A 13686-nucleotide genomic window follows, 5' to 3' on the forward strand; every position below is an offset into this window, starting at 1 on the left:
AGAAATTTCTTCACCCAGAGAGTGGTGAACCTGTGGAATTCTCTACCACAGAAGGCAGTAGAGGCCAATTCATTAAATATATTCAAGAAGGAGTTGGATATATTTCTTAAGGCTAAAGGGATCAAGGGGTATGGGGAGAAAGCAGGGACCGGGTACTGAACTTGGATGATCAGCCATGATCGCATTGAATGGCGGAGCAGGCTAGAGGGGCCAAATGGCCTACACCTGCTCCTATCTTCTATGTTTCTATGTTTCCATTGCCTCACTCCGCTGAGGTCACAGTCTGAGCTGCACTGACATGGATGCACTGAGCAAAGACAAGACCAGAAAATGGGATGATATTCTGGCTGTTTTCGATGTGGAAAGGCTGAACAAAGCATATTACAGTGCAGGGTGAGAAGAAGAAAATTCTCACAGGTCTGAGGTATGACGAAAGACTGGAAAAACAGTAAATAGTCAACATTTCAAATGCTTTCATTGTGTTTGAAGATAGCTTCGGCCTGGGATCTGGTTCGCAGCCTGGAGGAGAGTGTTACCTAGTGGCTGGATACAGGGTGGTTGGGCACCAAGAATGGGTCAGGAGGCATGGATTGCGAACGCAGAACTTGCATTTATGTAGCGCCTTTAACGTAGTAAAACGTCCCACGGTGCTGCGCAGGAGCGTTATCAAATAAAATTTGACACCAAGCCACACAAGGAGATATTAGAACAGGTGACCAATAGCTTGGGGTTGAAAAGGTAGATAATAAGGAATGTCTTGAAGGAAGGGAAAGAGGCTGAGAGGCATAGGGAGGGAATTCAGAGCTTAGGGCCTAGGCAGCTGAAGGCACGGCCGCCAATGGTGGGGCAATAATGGTATGCTGGCCTTCGTAGCGAGAGGGTTTGAGTACAGGAACAAGGATGTCTTGCTGCAGTTGTACAGGGCCTTGGTGAGACCACATCTTGAGTATTGTGTGCAGTTTTGGTCGCCTTATCTGAGAAAGGATGTTCTTGCCATGGAAGGAGTTCAGCGAAGATTCACCAGGCCGATACCTGGGATGGCAGGAATGACGTATGAGGAGAGATTGGGTCGATAGTGCTTGTACTCGCTGGAGTTTAGAAGAATGAGAGGGGATCTCATTGAAACTTATAAAATTCTGACAGGACTGGACAGACTAGATGCAGGAAGGATGTTCCCGATAGTCGGGGAGTCCAGAACCAGGGGTCACAGTCTAAGGATAAGGGGTAGGCCATTTAGGACAGAGATGAGGAGGAATTTCTTCACCCAGAGAGTGGTGAACCTGTGGAATTCTCTACCACAGAAGGCAGTTGAGGCCAATTCATTAAATATATTCAAGGAGGAGTTGAATATATTTCTTAAGGCTAAAGGGATCAAGGGGTATGGGGAGAAAGCAGGGACCAGGTACTGAATTTGGATGATCAGCCATGATTGCACTGAATGGCGGAGCAGGCTCGAGGGGCCGAATGGCCTACTCCTGCTCCTATCTTCTATGTTTCTATGTTTCTAATAAAGGGGGCAGAATTACCAGGTGAGGGTCACAGCAGGTCATGCTCTATTTCACATATTGCCCTGGACTTGGCGATAGGAATAACAGTGAGGCTAACAGCACTCACCGTTATTATGGAGTAAATCGGACAGCAACTTCAGGCGGTGGCACATGCGCAATTAAAAACAGAAATCTGGAAGTTGCTGTCCGATTTGCCCTCCTCCTGACATCGGTAGTGGGGGAAAATGCTAGAGTCCATTATAAAAGATTTAATAGCAGAGCACTTGGAAAACAGTGACAGGATCGGACAAAGTCAACATGGATTTACAAAAGGTAAATCGTGCTTGACTAATCTACTGGAATTTTTTGAAGGTGTAACTGGTAGAATAGATAAGGGAGAACCAGTGGATGTGGTGTATTTGGACTTTCAGAGGGCTTTCGATAAGGTCCTGCATAAGAGATTAGCGTGTAAAGTTAAAGCACATGGGATTGGGGGTAAGGTACTGACTTGGATAGAGAACTGGTTGGCAGACAGGAAGCAGAGTGTTGGAATAAACGGGTCTTTTTCCGAGTGGCAGGCAGTGACTAGTGGGGTACCACAGGGATCGGTCCTTGGACCCCAGCTATTCACAATATATATTAATGATCTAGACGAGGGAACTAGATGTAATATCTCCAAGTTTGCAGACGACACAAAGCTGGGTGGGCGCGTGTGCTGCGAGGAGGATGCCGAGAAACTCCAGGATGATTTGGACAGGTTGGGTGATTGGGCAGATGCATGGCCGATGCAGTATAATGTGGGTAAATGCAAGGTTATCCATTTTGGTGGCAAAAACAGGAAGGCAGATTATCTGAACGGCAATAGATTGGGAGACGGGGAAGTGCAACGAGACCTGGGTGTCCTTGTGCACCAGTCGCTGAAGGTAAGCATGCAGGTGCAGCAGGCGGTTAAGAAGGCAAATGGTATGTTGGCCTTCATAGCGAGAGGATTCGAGTACAGGAGCAAGGATGTCTTGCTGCAGTTGTACAGGGCCTTGGTGAGACCACACCTTGAGTATTGTGTGCAATTTTGGTAACCTTATCTGAGGAAGGATGTTCTTGCCATGGAGGGAGTGCAGCGAAGATTCACCAGACTGATACCTGGGATGGCAGGAATGACGTATGATGAGAGATTGGGTCGATTGGGCTTATATTCGCTGGAGTTTAGAAGAATGAGAGGGGATCTCATTGAAACGTATAAAATTCTGACAGGACTAGACAGACTGGATGCAGGGAGGATGTTTCCCCTGGCTGGGGAGTCTAGAACGAGGGGTCACAGTCTCAGGATACGGGGTAGGACATTTAGGACTGAGATGAGGAGAAGTTTCTTCACTCAGAGGGTGGTGAACCTGTGGAATTCTCTACCACAGAAGGCTGTGGAGGCCAAGTCACTGAATATATTTAAGAAGTAGATAGATTTCTAGACACAAAAGGCATCAAGGGGTATGGGGAGAGAGCAGGAATATGGTATTGAGATAGAGGATCAGCCATGATCATATTCAATGGCGGAGCAGGCTCGAAGGGCTAAATGGCCTACTCCTGCGCCTATTTTTCTATGTTTCTAAATAATATCCAAGTACCTGCTATAATTCTCAATGCTTAACACTGTGATGGTGTTGGTCATGTTATCATAGGTGTGTTAATAAGGTTGATGCATCTCTGTGCCTGACTCAAGTCTTCAATGACCCTGGCAATTAGGAGTTAATCACTTAAATCAAGTGTACTGTGTGAGTGATACAAGACTAATAAGCTAATCTAAATTTTAAGCATCTTATAACCTTAGATGTGAATAGCAAATCTCCAACCCAGTTGTAGGAAAGTGGTAGAAGTTTTGTTTAATGCCTTGGCATAATTTATAGATTTACTGTCCCTAACATTTTTAAGTGTGACATCCAGTTTTGGTCACCCTACCTCAAAATAATGTAGATGCATTGGGCAGGGCACACAGTGCTCAGGATGATTCCAGCCATTCGGGGACTCAGTTATGAAGAAAGGCTCAAGTGATCAGAATTATTTCACTGGAGAAAATAAATCTGAGTAAACATCATACAGGTCTTTCAAATAATGAGGTACTGAGGAAGCCGTTTTGTTTGATTAAAACTGGAGGACACAAATTCTAAAATTTACAACCCTAAGCAACATTAGAAAAGACAGAGAAAGTTCTCATACAGGGTAATGGACACATGGAGCAAACACCCCACCCCGGGAATGTAGTTAATTTGGGGTCAAGTAACACCTTGAACAGGTAGGTGGGGCGGAAGGAAGGAAGGAACGGAGGGAGGGACGAAAGAAAGAACGAACGAAAGACTTGCACAGCGCCTTTTACAACCCCAAAGCACTTTACAGCCAATGAAGTCGTTTTGAAGTGTAGTCACTGTTGTAATCTAGGAAACGCGTACAGCAAACTCCCACAAACAGCAATGCAATAATGATCAGATAATCTGTTTTAGTGATGTTAATTGAGGGATAAATATCAGCCAGGACACCAGGGATAACTCCCCTGTTCATCTTCGAAATAGTGCCATGGGATCTTTTACATTTCATCCGAAAGACGGCACCTCTGACAGTGCAGCACTCCCTCAGTACTGCACTGGGAGTGTCAGCCTAGATTTTTGTGCTCATTACAACAGTGACTATATTTCAAAAAGTACTTCATTGGCAGTAAAGCACTTTGGGACGTCCGGTGGTCGTGAAAGGTGCTATAAAAATGCAAGTCTTTCTTTTAAGTCTCTGGAGTGGAACTTGAACCCACAGCCTTCTGATTCAGAGGCACGAGTGCTACCCACTGAGCCCCGGCTGACAAAATATTTCAGATATTCAGAGGAATGCGTGAGATTTTACAGTGCAAGGTGACGGAACTAAGAGCTCCTTTGAGGACCAACCGGTGTTAGTGGGGAGAGGAAAGGGTGGAACCTATGATTAAATAGTCATACACGTGCTCTGGATGCAGTAGGCTTCATGGGCTGAATGTTTTTTTTCCTCTCAGTCTGCACTTTATGCTAAGAAAAAACTCAAACGACGAAATTAGTTTGCATTAGAAAAAAGACCGAGCAGGAATACATTTCTCCTTTTCAAAGTCAACACCTCAGCATAAGCAGGACTGGACAGAGGAAAATTGCTCCACTGCCATTTTGTTTTTCAATCTAGTCTTCAGATACCTTTACTTGTTTTTAAAGACAGCCAGGTTCCAGTCCCTCCACGTGACCTGTTTGCAGCCAGCCGATCTGGGTACCCAGTCTACCTGCTTCCCACCCGCTGCTTTGATTTTGTCAGTACAGGTAGTAGGTGAGCTGGCAGTTGGAGCAGTCACTCACAGACTTCCAGTTACATAACCATTAAGTGATCAAACCTTGAGCCTTGCACCTCACTACATTATGGCCACCCCACTGATCCGCACCCTTCTTCCCCATCAGAGCTCTCATACAAGCATGCTGTCTTGGTGCTGGACTCCAAGCACCAAACTCTTTACAAACACCAAGTGCAGATATAGGTATGAAGTACTGATTCCATCTCAGCCCTTACCTTAGCCATCAGCTGCTGAAACCATCATGTGTGTCTTCATTGCTTACAGGCTCCATCTATTACTTCAATCTGCTCCTCAGTCTCCTTCCCTCTTCCCCAAAGTCCAGCTCGTCCAAAGCTCTGCTGCTCATAACCTACCCCCGACCCCACGCCAAGTCTCCCAGCCCTCACCCTCACTGGCCTGTATTACCTCCTGGGCCCTCAATCGTCCTCCCCGCCTCCTCCAGCACTACAACCGCAACCCCCCACCCCACCCCACCCAACAGAATTTTCCGTTCCTTGGATTCCAGCTACTGTACATCCCACCCTTCCTTAGCCCAATCTGTGACATCCATGCCCTCAGACACCTAGGTCACACTCTTAATTCCCTCCCTAAACCCCTCCACCTCCCTCTTGTCCCTCGAGATACTCCTTAAAACCTACCTCTATGACAAGATTTCAGTCACCAGTCCTAATCTCTCCTTTATTTTCTGGACACTGATGAAGCACCTTGGGGTGTTTTTCTACATTAAAGGTGCTGTATAAAAATGTCAGTTGTGACTGAGATGGCTAGATCGGTAATTTATCAAATCAAATACTTTTAGTTAAATCAAAGTAGCCAATGTCATTGTCTGTACTGAAAGCTCAATCACGGGTTCACATCGCCTGCCTCTATCACTTGAGCAACACAATACTGAAAAATACTTTAAGCCTCAAGCAGCTGGACAACAGACATGTGAATTGGGCCAAAACAGTTCCCAGGTAAAGTGGAGCTCCCTTAGCATCTCAGTGAGCCGATGAAGGCCTATGTGATCAACAAATAGTCCCAATTTTAGCATTTAACAAGGCACCATGAAATTCCACCTAACACCAGATAGAGTCACCCAAAATATAACAACGCCTTTCATTTGTGCCAACCATGGCTTTCTCCATATCCAAATACTCAGCCAACACCACCAAAAAAAGGGACGGGTTATTTACCTCAGTTCACCCTCGTCAAGTAGAGTGCCAACATAGAACAACTACCCCGATTTGTTTGCGTAAGGATCACTGCACTCTAACAGGAATTCATTGTGTGAAACAGTTTTGAGATATCTTCAATATGGTAAGGTGCTGGATAAATACAATATTTATATTATGAGTAGAATTTAATTAATGTAATGTAAAATATTCTCTTCAATATCAATATGACATCATAACTTACTGCTGAGACTGATTCAAGATTCATTCAATACCTTTCTACGCAATAATTACTCAAATATCAAGAATCTGTTTTTTCTCCGATTATTGAAGGCATTCATCTCTCTGGCTCTCCACGTTACGTATCTTCCTGCTTAACAACCAAGGAAGTGACATGTTCCTAGAATTCTGCTAAAACCAGCCTCCATATCCCAGTGTCACAGATCAATGGTATGAATCCTATCCAAAAGGTTGTGGATGCTGGGACAATTAGAGCTTTCAAGACTCAGATCGGTGGATATTTGTTAAGTGAGGGCAGCAAGGGATATGGAGTAAAGGCAAGTAACTGGAGTTGAGGTACAGATCAGCCATGATCTAATTGAATGGCAGAGCAGGCTCAAGGGGCTGAATGGCCTCCTCCTGTTCCTATCATTCAGTGACACAAACCTCAACAATATTTCTAGTTAGGGATTAGGAGAATAGGTGGAGAGTTTAGTGGATAAAGGCATCATACTAAGTCATCCAGATCACAAGATTGCCCTAAGTTTGATTCCTGGTATGTACTCAAGTTAGCTGATCCCAGTCAGGGCAACAGTTGAGATGCTACAATTAGCCTGAGCATCCGGAGCTGGCAAGGAAGAGGAAGAAAGAAAGAAAATCAGCTGGGGTACCTGCCCATGATCACTATGCACTGACCTCAGCTGGAAAGTGCACGTGTGGAAATAGGATTTGGCTTGAGTGTGATGCCCTCCTTGGTCAAATAACCTGCCGAGACTCACACACAAAGAATGCTCACTAGGGCAAGGGAGCAGATGCTGCAGGCACCCATGGAATAATACCTCAACAGGAGGCAGCACCTTGAGGAGCGGAAAAATGAGTAACATTCAGGAGACAGAATAAAACTGAGGGGAATAAAGGAATCCACTGCCTACTGTTTTCTTCACACTAGTTTTATATAATTGATGCTTATTAATGCCACTAGATCTCTGACAAGCAAGTATAGAAGCCTCAAGAACACCTATGTCAAGCAGAATATTTTCCATCCAATTATTTCTATTGTCCAAGCACTGAAATATATTGGCCACAAACAGTACCTGAAAGTACAGGCCTGTTACTAAGCAGACATGTATTCATTCACAATCAGCAGTAACATACAGCAGAAAGTGGTATCAGCAATAATATTTACAGCATCTTCCAAACTGCAGTATAGACCATAATATCCATACTATAGAAAGACAGCCACTGTGTTAGTTTAAATATTAAAATTTAAGGAATCAGAAGCGAGCATTATAAATTATAGATAACAATCTTCCTTTTGAACTTCCTGTAATTATATATAGAACCTCATGACACAAGTTAGAATATTAACATGAATATTGAAGGACATTAGTCTGATCCAACTTAGAGAAGCTGTTCTTTTTTAGCTATTACAGAAGATAAAACAGAAATAAGATTCAATCTGAGGGTGAATGTTTTTCTCTAATAAATATGAATGATTTTAATAGTTCTGCTTTACTGGAGTGCACTATTACAGTAAACCAAGTGGTTAACCAATCTGTAACATTTGGGACAAATACAAATTAGCACCGTGTGTTAACGTGTCTATGGATGACTGGCACAGCCAAAGTAAAGGAGCACTATTTGAATCTTTATTTACAAACCTCATATGCAAGGTTAGTTCACAAAATCAGGACGTACCCTGAAACGTTCAAGTGGATTGTTGGTTGGATAGGTTCTCAATTTATTAGAGTTAAAGCATTAACCCATCAACCCTGTCAATAAATGTATTGTTTCCATCAAAACGTTTTTTCATACCCTAATCGCCCTCTCTTATCCCTCAGTCCCCTGAAAGCAATGATTCCTGAAAGCTGGGTGGGGTGCAGTCACACGGGCACTGGCAGCTCTCAGTACTTTCCCCAAAGTGGTCAATTCCCTTTGTATGAATGGATTTATCCTTGGGCCTCTCCTGTTAGTCATTTACACACTGCCCCTTACATGAACACTGATATCGCCCGGCTCTATCTCTCCACCACCTCTCTCAACCACCCCCCCTCCCCGCCATGACTACCTGTGTACTGTCAGATAACTTGTCCGATGAGTCACAACTCCCTCCAGCCCCTGGGAAGAACTAATTCACCATCTTCAGCCCCGGCACAAACGCTGCTCCCTGGCCACTTGATTCCACCTCCCTCCCCAGCCGCCATCACACCCTGAACTGGAACATTGGCAACCTTACCACCCTGTCCAATCCCAATCTGAGTTTCAATGCCCATATCCTCTATAACAAAAAGACTTACTTTCACTCCACAACACTGCCCATCTCCGCCCCACCGCCACCGATACCCTGAGACGTGCCTATGTCACCTCCAGACTTGACTACTCCAACACACTCCGTGCTGGACTCCCATCCTCCACACTCCAGTATATCCAAAACTCTGCTGCCAGGTATCCTGTCTGGCACTAACTCCCACTGCTCCATCACCCCTGTCCTCACTGACCTACACTGACTCCCCATCTCACAATACATTCAATTTAAATTTCTCACACCCATCTTTAAATCCTGCATGTCCTTTCCCAACCCCATCTCTGCCATCTTCTCCAGCTCTATATTACAACACAAACACTCCATTGCTCTGACTCTAGTCTCCTGCGCATCGCCACCCCCACTCCCTTCACCTCACTACTGATGGCGAAGCTTTTAGCTGCCTTGGTCCTAGACTCTGGAATTCCCTTCCTAAATCTCTCCATTTTCTCTCCTTTTAAAAGCTTCTCAAAACCCATTTCTTTGGCCAGGCTTTTGGTCACCCCTCCTAATCTCTCTTCCTGACAAGGCGTCGGATTTCCTTACATCCATCGCTGAAGTCACATTCTTTACGTTGAAGGTACGATAGAAATACAAGCTGTTATTGTTGAATGAGACTGACCAGGAGGACTAGGTGACCATGATCCTGTTCTACCCAGTGTTCACATCCTTGTATATCCCGCAGCATTCACTGGATAGTAATCGAGACTGAAAACCCTCCCTAGTCTGAGGGTATCGACACTTGTAACACCCAGGCACCATCATGGCCGAGACCAACAAAGACCCGCGACTGACACATCAAGTGTTAAAAGCTGTGGTGCTCTACAATCATCATACTGTGCTCCCAACAAGCTGAATTTCAATAGCGCCTTTAATGAAGTAAAACGTCCCAAGGCGCTTCATAGGAGTATTATCAAACCAAATTTGACACCAAACCACATAAGGAGATATTAGGACAGGTGATTAAAAGTTTGGTCAAAGACGTAGGTTTTAAGGAGCGTCTTAAAAGAGAGAGGTAGAGAGGCAGAGGGGTTTAGGGCCTAGGCAGCTGAAGGCACGGCTGCCAATGGTGAAGCGATTAAAACAGGGGATGCACAAGAGGCCAGAATTGGAGGAGAGCCGAGATCTCGGAGGGTTGTGGGACTGAAGGAGGTTACAGAGGGAGGGTGAGGCCATGGAAGGATTTGAAAATAAGGGTGAGAATTTTAAATTTGAGGCTTTGCCAGGCCGGGAGCCGATATAGGTCAGCGAGCCTAGGGGTGATGGGTGAACGGGACTTGGTGTGAGTTCGGTTACACACAGCACAGCTTTGGATGAGCTCAGGTTTCTGGAGGGTGGAAGATGGGAGGTCGGCCAGGAGTGTGTTGGAATAGTCGAGTCCATCGGTAACAGAGGCATGGACGAGGGTTTCAGCAGCAGGTGAGCTGAGGCAGGGGTGGAGCCAGGCCATGTTACGGAGGTGGAAGTAGGTAGCCTTGGTGATGGAGAGAATATGGGGTCAGAAGCTCGGCTCGGGGTCAGATACGACACTAAGGTTGTGAACAGTCTGGTTCAGCCTCAGACAGTTGCCAGGGAGAGGGATGGAGTCAGTGTCTAGGGAACGGAGTTTGTGGCAGGATCCAAAGACAGTGGCTTCAGTCTTCCTAATATTTTGTTTTAGGAAATTTCTGCTCATCCAGTACAAGCAGTGTGAAAAATCAGATTGGGGGGGGGGGGGTGTCGAGAGAGGTGGTGGTGAGGTAGAGCTGAGTGTCGTCAGCGTACATCTGGAACCTGATGTTATGTTTTCGGATGATGTCGCTAAGGGGCAGCATGTAGATGAGATATAGGAGGGGACCAAGGGTCCTTGGGGGACTCTCGAGGGACGGGAAGAGGAGCCATTGCAGGTAATTCTCTGGCAAGACTGGATAGATAAGAATGGAACCAGGCGAGGGCACTCATACCCAGCTGGACGACGGAGGAGAGGTGTTGGAAGCGAATGGTCAATGTGTCAAAGGTTGCAGACAGGTCGAGAAGGAATAGCTTACCATGGTCAGTCACATAGGATGTCATTTGTGACTTTGATAAGGGCCGAATCAGTGCTGTGGCGGGACAGAAACCTGACTGGAGAGATTTAAACATGGAATTGCGGGCAAGATGGGTACAGATTTTGGAGATGACAACACGCTCAAGGAATCCCCTAGAAGACATGAAACACAAACTAAAAGCCAAGACACCAAGATGCCTGCCAGTATCTTATTTTGGCAGAGATCAAGGCAGAGATCAGTTTCTGGCACACACAGATGCTGCTGATCTCCACTCTTTGATCTTTAGATTCGGGCTCTGCAACTGGCACAATCCCAGTGACGCAACTGGACAGATCAATTTCCCACATCTTAGGAAAATCCAAGTAGGTTTATAACAGTACGAGGAAGAAGCTGACTGTAGAGATGAAAGCTTAAAAAAAGCCCTCAGCAAGGTTTGAGGTATCTGAAAATTCTTGATGCATAATGAAAAATTGTGTTTCGGAGTCGACTTTCAAAGCTACCTGTCAACCCCCCTCCCCTTACCAGCAGCAGAGTCCAGCTTTCAATTCACTGAAAATCAGACACAATTTTACAGCACTCATCAGGTTAAATTACAACAGATGTCACATTTTTCCTCGTACTGTTTATTCATAAAGCACAAGATCAACTGCGAATCATGAGAACACTCACAACTAAGGAAAGTACCGTGAATTGTACAGCTGAATCTTTTTAAATTGAGCTCACAGTGAGCAAAGTAGCATTGCAAAATGTCACACAGCACCAGATGAGTTGCTTTACAATAGATTGTAATAATATCTTGGTGACTGCAAGTTATATTCACTGATTTACATTTTCCTAGTAAACTGAATGGAACTGTGGCATTTGATCCCCCCAAACACCGGTTAAATAACCTGACATTCTATGTAATCAAAACAGAATCTGACTTATTTATTCAGTCACCATAAATTAGTGGCCCTAATTATATTGTAATGTTAAACAAACAAGTAGTCTGGACATTGGTGCCAATGTTTGTGGAGTGTAAAGGATGAGAGTCCAGCACAGAGTGTGTTGGAGTAGCCAAAGTGCAAACAAACTTTAAAAAAAGCTAATACCAAACAAGTTTAACTTATTTCGTAAGTAAATCATCACTTCTGTAACAAGTATTACAAATTTCAATAACTTGCTACTTGGTTTACCAAAAAACATGCACAACTTCAGAAGTAGTACTTGATAGCGATAATTAATAAGATCAGATGACTTAAACAAAGCACCTCCAGCCCGATTTTCTAATTGAAATGTACTGGGTACTCCTGCGAATTAAAATTCATGTCTGCACTATTCGAGTTACCAAATAATTCTAATTAAGCAACTGAAACAGCAGTGGGAACTTTATCTTTGAAGAAAACTTCAAAAGAAGAATTATGCAGTAATTCAAATATCAGAAGCGGATTGTAACTGAATTTACACAAAAAAAGGTTTACTTTGAATCTTGCTGATCTGCAACATTTGTTTTATTTTCTTCCCAGTTATTTCAGAGAATGAAAACACAAAAAATGTTGGAAACACACATCCGCGGATCGGGGGACAGGTTTAATGTTTTGGGTAAAACCCGGAGCATTGACCAGTGACTGGCCGACCTGCTAAACATCGCCAGACTTCGGTTTTGTTTGTCAGGGCTTTGTGTTCACATTTCCAGTTATTTCTCTTTTTTATCATTGCAGCCGGAGAATGGGGGACCTGCACACGACCGGTTTGCCTCAGTGGGACACGGGCCCCTGGGAGAGCTGCGAGCCCCTCCGCACTGGCCGGAGTTCACTCTCCCCCCCGCACTGGCCGGGGCTCTCTTCCCCCCCCCCCCACACTGGCGGCGGCCGGGGCTCTCTTTTCCCCCCCCCCACACTGGCGGCGGCCGGGGCTCTCTTCCCCCCCCCCCACACTGGCGGCGGCCGGGGCTCTCTTCCCCCCCCCCCCCACACTGGCGGCGGCCGGGCTCTCTTCCCCCCCCCCACACTGGCGGCGGCCGGGGCTCTCTTCCCCCCCCCCCCCACACTGGCGGCGGCCGGGGCTCTCTTCCCCCCCCCCCACACTGGCGGCCGCCGGGGCTCTCTTCCCCCCCCCCCCCCCCACCCACACTGGCGGCCGGCACTGGCCGGGGCTCGCTCTCCCCCCGCACTGGCGGCCGGCACTGGCCGGGGCTCACTCTCTCCCCCCCGCACTGGCCGGGGCTCTCTTCCCCCCCCCCACTGGCGGCGGCCGGGGCTCTCTTCCCCCCCCCCACACTGGCGGCCGGCACTGGCCGGGGCTCGCTCTCCCCCCGCACTGGCGGCCGGCACTGGCCGGGGCTCGCTCTCCCCCCGCACTGGCGGCCGGCACTGGCCGGGGCTCGCTCTCCCCCCGCACTGGCCGGGCTCTCTTCCCCCCCCCCACACTGGCGGCCGGCACTGGCCGGGGCTCACTCTCCCCCCGCACTGAGGCGCATGTGCGGTGCGCTCCGAGCGGGAGCCCCGCGGCCCAACGGCTGCCGCCCCCGCCCGGCACCGAGTCGAGCCCCGGACTCAGCCCAGCGACTTGGCGGGGACCCTGGGCGAGCGGCCTGTCCCCACCCCCGCCGGAGGCCGAGTTTTCAGCAATGTTGTGAATGTTTCTTACCGCGGCGGAGGCTGTGAGCGCGGACCGTGCTGCTGATGGGAGCCCGGGGCTGCGGCGCTCCGCCTCACACAGTCCCGGGCAAACCGCCGCTACTGAGCATGCGCGCCCGGGGCCCGCCCGCGGCACACACTGCGCATGCTCCGCACTGCCCGCTCTCAGCTCGCCCGGCGGGAGCCTCACTGGGAGACTGGGACGGGGCGGGAGCCTCACTGGGAGACTGGGACGGGGCGGGAGCCTCACCGGGACACGGAGCGGGAGTCTCACCGGGAAACCGGGGCACGGGGCGGGAGACCGACCGGGAGCCCGGGACACGGGGCAGGAGCCCGCCCGGGACACGGGGCGGGAGCCTCACCGGGAAAGCGGGACACGGGGTGGGTCAACTGGGAGAAATATTCCGGACTCCTGGTGGGTCAGTGGCAGGTGGACTCCCTCCCAGGGGAACTCCGACCTTTTGCCTAGAGGCCACTCAGCTCCTCTACTTGGGAGTCTACCTCAGCCCTGCCAAGGACGCCTGGCCAGCGAA

General features: G+C 47.8%; 1 long non-coding RNA gene across 2 annotated transcripts in view; it reads right to left on the reverse strand.

Annotated features, from left to right (window-relative positions):
• Window positions 1–13294, reverse strand: part of LOC147104951 (uncharacterized) — a 98444-nt gene extending 85150 nt beyond the window's left edge. Inside the window, exon 1 of one of the 2 annotated variants that reach the window (XR_015072380.1) lies at window positions 13164–13294. This is a non-coding gene — a long non-coding RNA (uncharacterized LOC147104951). The remainder of the gene's footprint in view (window positions 1–13163) is intronic. The other variant, XR_015072379.1, reaches the window with a different exon arrangement.
• Window positions 13295–13686: the final 392 nt, after the last annotated feature.

The sequence above is a fragment of the Somniosus microcephalus genome, chromosome 19 (genome assembly GCF_052327205.1).
Source record: "Somniosus microcephalus isolate GS21.2 chromosome 19, FLI_Smic_1.0, whole genome shotgun sequence".
Lineage (NCBI taxonomy): Eukaryota > Metazoa > Chordata > Chondrichthyes > Squaliformes > Somniosidae > Somniosus > Somniosus microcephalus.